Here is a 7970-nt window from a genome sequence, read left to right as displayed (position 1 = left end):
ATTAATAAAAAGATATGATGACTTATTTCTTTATATAAGTATACAAAATCATAACCAAGTCCAAAATGATTCACCTACATCTACCAGCTATTCTAATATTACATTCTTCTTCTTTTGCTTTGTATACAACACCGTGATAAAATTCTATTCTCAATATATATATACTTAGCGCAGACTCGGTGATATTCATATTAACGGATGTTACAATATACCTCCCACGTAAAAACACCAGTTTTGGAACTTATTTGGATTATACTTAAAAGAGTCAATAATTGACGAAATATACTGGTACAACTGTAATTTGAGAAATTATTGCAATGATTCTATTACATTTTTAAATTTCTTGTGAACTAAACAGAAATTTTCTGGATACTACAAATTGTGATCTAATTTAAGTTCAAAATCAGATCATAATTTTAGTCCAAAATTAGATCACAATTATAAATGCATACACTTATTTCTAAATTTACAGTTTTCTCAAACCAGAAACTTAAGGATATATAGGGTATGTTAACATCACACTTAATCAGTATTTGCACAGTAAAACACATAGAGGAAAGCAAAGGAATAAAACTGTCACAAATATTGCATCAATACAGTTCTTTTATTTTGATTGTCAAGTACATTAATCAATAATAAAAACATGTATTATACAGAATGAATTCAAAGTAGTTAAAATGACTTACAAATTTGATATATATTAGGCAAAACATCAGATGTAAAGAGTTGTGTTGCATAACAAAATGAAAGTTTTATTACACAAACAGAAAATGTGGGTAAAACCAAAACTGTTGTGACTAACCTGTTATACATGTAAATTGAAAGTCACCATCATATTTTCTTCACAAAATATGCTTTACAATTTGAAAGTAAATGATTTAATTCATTATTCCAGGTGCTTACACAAAACCACAGGATGCCTACATTTCATCCCAAAAAAGTGTACCAACATTGTTGTAGCATGCTTCATACTTCACAACATTTGCATAGACAAGTCTATTCCACAGCTGGATGAACTACTGGAAGATGACAATAACGAGAATGACCATGAGCAACCAGAGGTTTTCAATGTTTTCCGTGATGGTATAAACACACGTGCCTCCCTTGTGAGACAAAGGTTCAACTAAACATGTCAGTTACACATAGTGTACAACCATCATTTAATTTTAAATGCTAGTTTAAGGATATTTTATAGAGTGATATTATCTCATTAGTCTTCAATAGAATTAATAAACGGTAATAAAATGCTTGTGAAGAGATGGACCTCTTATTACTTATCTGTTTTGGAGTATGAACAATTATCCTGGAAAAATACTTAAAAATAAAACTTATTCATGATACAATAATGAATAATCAACTTGCTTGTACACAGAGTAGGGATAAATTTGACCTATTGCTCATTAACTACAGATAACTTTTCTGCTATAAGTTCAAAAAATTTCAGTTTCTTTCTTTCTAAATCATTTCTTTCCTCCATCAACTCTATTTTTCTTTTTTTCAACTGTAACTTTTCCTGTTCTAGTATCAACAATTTACTGGTAGAATCACTTTCCACTGTCTTTCCTAAAAATAATGGTATACTATTCAACAAATTATTGATTTAAAAATATTCTACTTCCTACATTGAAATTTATTACTAAATTTTTTATGTAACAAAATAATATACATCTCAGCTGAATATGTTTAGGCCAGCAAAGCAATTACTTGTAATAAATTTTAGGGAACAATTGCTGTGGAAATAGTAAAATAAACAAATTTGATTTCTTCATTATTATGCAGTTGATTCGATGTTTTATGTTTTTCACAATTATTCTTCTTGTTTATAGAATGTATTCCAGGTGCACATTTAAAATGTTATTTCTTCATAAGCAGAAAAATGTATCAGTCACTCCTTAAATAGACAACTGCAAATTGCCTATTATTGCTTACATCACTTTTATTAAAACTTTGGTGGATAGTTGTGTTATTTGCAATCTTCTTTTTTTTATATTGTCATTGTATAAAATATAATTCCGGTTTATGATGCATTGCTTCAAATATTATACTAGTATTGAAACCAATATTTCATAAAAATAACTAAAAAAATTATTATTTAAAATTTCACTGAAAAAAATAACATTAACATTCTGAATTTAGAATAAAGCTGATATAATAGAAACTATATACTAGGCATACCAGTCCTATTCTTTGATGGTGGTGATATTTGTTCCTTGGGTCTGCTCTCAATACCACAAAGTGTCTCTTCATTTTCGTTAACTGAGAAATAAAAATAAAGACCAATGAAACTATTTTTAAGCTTCCATACTATAAAGTATATTCATAAGCTACTTAATCGCAAACATGAACAAGTGCAGATATAAAGTTACATGTCACAATGACTAGCTTGAAGATTATGTATTTATAATTAATTCAATATTTCCTATGCCTCTGAAAAAATTTTCTTCTCAAATTTTATTATCAACAATAACATAACATTTTGCACTCATACTTGTGACTTAAAACCAATAGTCCAAGCACAAACCTTAAATTAAACTTGTTTTTTTTTCTAAATTAAAACAAAAAGGGTTTCTACTGTATCAAAGAAATGTGAAGTAATAGTATTAAAGAATTTTCTTTAAAACGGCACTAATTTTTTTAATTTAAAATCTGTTGCTCAAGTTAAAATTTGCAAATGTCCTCCATGGGAACTTCCCAAACCAAAAATGATATTTGATCTCCGTGAACACAATAAAAATAAAACAAATCCTTTTTTAATTCAGCAACACTATGCTGAAATTAAAGCCGATTATCTAGATTTTTTAACTGTCTATACTGATGGATCAAAAGATGGTGACAGAGTTGCATCTGCTGCTGTCTTCAGGGACAGAGCTGCAACTCTCCGTTTGCCATCTGATGCATCCATCTTTACTGCTGAAGCAGAAGCAATAATTTTGGCTTTGAAATTTATTGCTTCTTCAGATAAATCCAAATTTATTATATGTTCGGATTCACTTTCATGCTTACAAGCTATACGAAATACTAAAATTAAAAACCCAACAATTCTTAAAATTTTATATGTAATGAGGAATTTAAAAATTCTTCTGAAAGAAATAATATTTCTATGGGTTCCGAGTCATGTTGGAATCCTTGGAAACACAGCTGTAGACCTTGAGGCAAAGAATGCCCTGGGTGACCCTCTATCTAACTGTGATATACCATATACTGATTTTAAATCTAATATTAGAGAATATGTTTTTAATATATTGAAAAATAAATGGAGTAAAAAAGATGATAATAAATTGCATGAAATTAAACCTAATTTAGGCAAACCTTTTAATAATGTTATGTGCAGAAAAGATCAGTGTGTTATTACTAGATGTCGTATTGGTCATACTAGAATAACACACGAGTATCTTTTAAAAAATGAAAATGAACCACAATGTGTTCCTTGCAACTGCAAGTATACTATTAAACATGTTTTAATTAATTGTATTGACTTTGCTGATATTCGTAAGAAGCATTTCAATGTCAATAATATGTATGATTTATTCAATAATGTTCCATTTACAAATATTGTTGCATTTTTAAAAGAAAATGGAATTTATTATAGAATATAAAAATATTATTATATTTAAATCGTTTTTAATTTTTATCACGTTATTTTACTGTTGATTTTTATTTTGTATATAATCAATTTGCTTTAGTCTAGAATTTTAGTATATTGAAGGACTTTTTGTCTTATTTTAAAAATATGCTTTAAATTGTAAAAATGTTCGAATTAGCTCTCGCCGCGATATAGCCTTTTTGTGCTAATGTGGCGTAAAGCAACAAACAATCAATCAATCAATGTCTTATTTTAAAAATATGCTTTAAATTGTAAAAATATTCGAATTAGCTCTCGCCGCGATATAGTCTTTTTGTGCTAATGCGGCGTAAAGCAACAAACAATCAATCAATCAATAATACCTTAATGCGACTGTACTTTTTAATAAAAGTAGTGAAAGTAGTGAATTGAAAATGGGAATGGGACATGTGTCAAAGAGACGACAACCTGACCATAGAAAAATACAACAGCAGGAGGTCCCCAACAGGTCTTCTATGTAGTGAAAAATTCCCGCACCCGGAGGCGTCCTTCAGCTGGCCCCTAAACAAATATATACTAGTTCAGTGACAATGAACGCCATACTTATTTCCAAATTGTATACAAGAAACTAAAATTAAAATAATACAAGACTAATAGAAGCCAGATGCTCCTGACTTGGGACAGGCGCAAACTTGCGGCGGGGTTGTACATGTTTGTGAGATATCAACCCTCCCCCTATACCTCTGGCCAATGTAGAAAAGTAAACGCATAACAATACGCACATTAAAATTCAGTTCAAACGAAGTCCGAGTCTGATATCAGAAGATGTTACCAAAGAAAATAAACAAAATGAATTATAAATAACAACAGACTACTAGCAGTTAAGTGACAAGCCAGCTCCAGACTTCAATTAAACTGACTGAAAGATTATGATTTCATCATATGTACATCAGGCACAATTCTTCTCGTTAGGGGTTTAGTATCATACCATCATAACCTTTATGAGAAGAACATAACCCGTGTCATGCCACCAACTGTTTTTTTGAATAAATGTGTTTAGTTCCGATGCAAAGACCATATAAGTGAATCAATATTAACGCCAAAATATGCACTCTTTAATGACCTGACAAGAGTATCGTAACTATTCCCCTTCTTAATAAGACTATTCAAAGGTTTTGTTCGTTTCTGAGGTGAATACTGACACCTTTGTGCTTTATAAAGAATATTTCCATAAAAAAATGGATGTGAGATACCTGAACGTATGAGAAGTCTGCATGTTGAGCTATATTTACGAATGATGTCCTTATATCGATGATAAAATTTAAAATGGCCGTCACCGAACTGTTGCTTCATCTATTCCGGAAACTGAAAGCATGTCATCATTAGTTGATGGAAACGCGTATTTTGCCTGATAAATTATGGGGATTTCAAAATCATTAAAAAAACAATTTACGATTATGTATTTTATGTCAAGCTGTGGTTAAATCTTACATGGTAACAGTACCGATCCTGTCAGTTATTTGTCAAAAAACTTAAGTTTTAAAAACACATGTGAATTTATAGATGGTTTGACAGAATACCGATATTATACAGCTGAATTACATGCATGTGTAAAAGGTTGTGCATTACAACCAGAACAAGGCAACTAAAGCAGACAGAGAATAGATCCATTTAAGTTGGATAATTTCTTGGATTGTAAAGAATATTCCTTTTGGTGATAGAAAACAAATAAAGCCAGCTGATGGAAGATCAGTTGATACATCAAATGTAATCCGATGCATGGCACCAGCAACAATTATCAACATGTATAACCTGTACTGTAGTGAGAATGAAGTAACCACATTAGGTAACAAGAACTATCTTTAAAAAGATATCCGACGTATTTAAATTCAGTTGAGTATATGTTTAAAACTATCATTTCGATTTACCATTTAAATAACGTTTTTTTGTGTTTGTGTTCAGTATTCTCGTTCCTCGTATCTTTCTGTTTACATTCACAAAAACCCCGCGAAAATCTCATATGTGTAGGTGCGTTCTTAATTATATAATTATCCCGAATAAACAACTGTCAAGGATGCAAAGAGCTATTGGAGAATCAATTATTTTAATAAAAATATAAATCTTTGTAAGGTCTAGTTCAATAATTTATAGTTTTTCACTTGCTTTCCATCACAATATAATTAACGAAACGTTTTTTCAAACACAACCAAATCACCCACCATGACAACATTTTGTGTAATTACAGAAAGGATTTTCGAGCATGCGTATTTTGTTGCCATAGTTGAATGTCCTTAAGTTCAAAGGGTACAAACCGAAACCATACCGACTACGTCGGAAAAATTACAAAAGAAGCCAAATTAAATTGTGTCTAAACTAAAAACAATAGTACTATAGTTATAGGACGATGAGGTATGAGAGCATGTGAGACAACTCTCCATCCAAAACAATTTATTAAAGTAATCCATTATAGGTCAAGGTACGGCCTTCAACACTGCGCATTGACTCACAGCGAACAGAAAGCCATAACGGACCCGAAATATTACTAACTTAAAACCATTCAAACTGGAAAACCAACGACGGTCCAATCAAGAAACGAGAACCATGTCTTTTATCATGTTTATAAAAAAACAAACTGTAAAATAATACAATGTTGCAAAATATTTATTTTTAAAAACCTAATAGGGTTTGTTCCTTATATCACTCAATGTATTTTAATAAAATTAACCTGCATTGCATACAAAAAGTGTCATATCAGAGGTCAGTTCTAAACAGTGAATTTATCACATTGATTTTAGTGAAATTATTTTCTATAGTAGATAGTTCCATCTTCAAAATTCTTTCTGAATGTGCTGCAACAGTGAGGAAGTCCTTGGAAGGTCTGGACTATTACACTGCTGAAGGCGTTAGGGCTTCCAACTTTGTTTAAATATAATTTTATTTCTTTCCATAAGGACGAGCAACAATGGCCTTAAGACCACTGTCCTCACATTTTATACAAATTGGCAACACAGTTTTGAATTTATTTTTCATTTCAGGCTATCAAAGGCTAGAATAACAAAAAAATTTTGGCACATATGTTTTTTAAACATAAAAGAGTAAACAACCCTTTAGTTTTCAATATTACATTTAATTGAATTATATATTTCTATTTATGTCTAATGACCATTCAACCGCGTGTTAAGTGTTTTGAGTTTATATATAGATAATGTACCAACAAAACTACAACTGCTTTGAAGACAATTTTGTCAGTAAAATTTACCACCTTTTTTATTATTGTATTTGATGATACCTAAATTTGCCACACTTCTTAGATAATTTAATTTACCAGTAAAACTACAACCGCTTTATTGGCACATTTTAAATGTAAAACCTATTTGATAAAGCAGTATTATGATTTGAAGGGCATGTTATAATGTTTTCAATCTAGATTATCCTAGAAAATATAATCAGTGCTTAGGATTTTTACAACAGTATGTTTAGGAGATGCTTTTACAGGTGAAAAGAGTGCAAAATATAAGCACTTTGTCAAGAAAATAACTGATGACTTTTAATCAGTATATATAAAGAACTAAAGGCTCTGAAGATCCTGTATCGCTCACCTGAAACAACCTGGGTTTTTGAATTCATATAAAAAAAAAAGATAAAATCTGGCTACAAAGTAACAACAATTCGCCAGAACCTCATTAGGAAAGACACATTTATGCTATGTTTAGTTTCATTCAATTCAGTGGTTCTCTAAAAGAAGAAATTTGTGTGTATTAAATATTAAAATTAAATATTTGGACACATAGTAAGCAGTGACGGTATTTTACCGAACCCTGATAAAATAAGTGCCATAAAAGACTATCCGATACCAAAAGGACGTTCGTGCATTTCTTGGACTATCGGGTTACTACCGCAAATTTATTAAAGACTATGCTGAAATCCTATCCCACAAATGCTCACAAACGATTTCTTTGCCATTTATTCCTTTTTAAATTTCTCGTCTTTCATGTGGTAAAATGACAAGAACATACAATTTGACGAAATTAAAGCTGATTGATACATGTACCTGTAACTTTTTCTTTTAAATTTACATTGATGAATGAGCAGATAAACTATATAAAATTGATGTGAAGTTTAAAAGAAGGACAAAAGATACCAAAGGGACAGTCAAACTCGTAAATCTAAAACAAACTGACAACGCCATGGCTAAAAATGAAAAAGACAACAGAAAAACAATAGTTCACATGACACAACATAGAAAACTAAAGAATAAACAACACGAACCCCACCAAAAACTTGAGGTGATCTCAGGTGCTCCGGAAGGGTAACAAGATCCTGCTCCACATGTGGCACCCATCGTGTTGCTTGTGGTGTGATTACAAATCCGCACTTGGTTATAGAAGAAAAAGAAGTTGTTACTATA

General features: G+C 30.7%; 1 long non-coding RNA gene across 1 annotated transcript; it reads right to left on the bottom strand.

The window, feature by feature from the left end:
- Positions 1-581: 581 nt before the first annotated feature.
- LOC143051913 (uncharacterized) lies at positions 582-2267 on the bottom strand. The gene is made up of 2 exons (XR_012970944.1): positions 2176-2267; positions 582-1563 (listed from the first exon to the last, which is right to left on the bottom strand). It is a non-coding gene; the product is annotated as an uncharacterized LOC143051913 (long non-coding RNA).
- Positions 2268-7970: the final 5703 nt, after the last annotated feature.

This window comes from Mytilus galloprovincialis, chromosome 11 (assembly GCF_965363235.1).
Source record: "Mytilus galloprovincialis chromosome 11, xbMytGall1.hap1.1, whole genome shotgun sequence".
Taxonomy (NCBI): Eukaryota; Metazoa; Mollusca; class Bivalvia; order Mytilida; family Mytilidae; genus Mytilus; species Mytilus galloprovincialis.
This window is presented reverse-complemented; position numbering and strand designations above follow the sequence as displayed.